We start from the raw sequence: 840 nt of genomic DNA on the forward strand, positions 1-840 counted from the left end.
TGAATTTGATCTCATTTCATTCTCAGCTCGGGGTCTGTGCGGCTCAGTGGCACTTCTGGCTGTCTCCCGCTTGACAATCCATCACTACTGAGAAAGCAATGGGAAATATTACTCACATGTTGTGTTCTTTAATTTTTTGGAAAACTTGAATGTATGTATTTTCTTCCAAAACACGGACACCAAGACACTGTTAATGTAGGGCTGAAATAGCTCAGTTGGGAGAGCGTTAGACTGAAAATCTAAAGGTTCCTCGTTCAATCCTGGGTTTCAGCACTTCCGCTTCCTTATGCGTCCCTTGCCTTGGTTCTGATTTTCCAGTTGCACAATTTACTTTGAAATTATTTACCAAGCACCAGTGGATTGAATTTGAGAAACAACACAGAGTCATTTACAGCACAGAAGGTGGTCGTTTGGCCTATCACGTCCATGCTGGCTCTCCCCGGAGCAATCTAGTCAGTTCCACTCACCAGCTCGATCCCTTTCCTCCTGCAAGTTTCTTTCCTTCAAGTATCCATCCAATTTCCTTTTCAAATCATTGATTGTCTCTGCTTCCACCACACTCGTGGGCCAAGACATTACCACCCACAACATAAAAAAATTCCACCTCATCAAGGATGGGAAATACTTACATCTTCTATATTTGCTTATTCTCTATTTCTATGAGAATAGACTGGCAGTCAACATGAAAGGGAACCCAAAAATCTTCGAGCAGCATGTAAATGATAAGTGGGTAGTAAGAGGTTGAGTAGGGCCTATTAGGGACAAAAAGGATAATATAAGCTTAGAGGTGCAGGGCAATGTTAATCTACTTAATGAGTACTTTGTATCAGTGATCACTAA

The 840-nt window shown here is 41.7% G+C and overlaps 1 non-coding gene across 1 annotated transcript; it reads left to right on the top strand.

Annotated features, from left to right (window-relative positions):
• Positions 1-200: 200 nt before the first annotated feature.
• trnaf-gaa (transfer RNA phenylalanine (anticodon GAA)) lies at positions 201-273 on the top strand. The gene has a single exon. It is a non-coding gene; the product is annotated as a tRNA-Phe (tRNA).
• Positions 274-840: the final 567 nt, after the last annotated feature.

This window comes from Heterodontus francisci, chromosome 35, assembly GCF_036365525.1.
Source record: "Heterodontus francisci isolate sHetFra1 chromosome 35, sHetFra1.hap1, whole genome shotgun sequence".
Lineage (NCBI taxonomy): Eukaryota > Metazoa > Chordata > Chondrichthyes > Heterodontiformes > Heterodontidae > Heterodontus > Heterodontus francisci.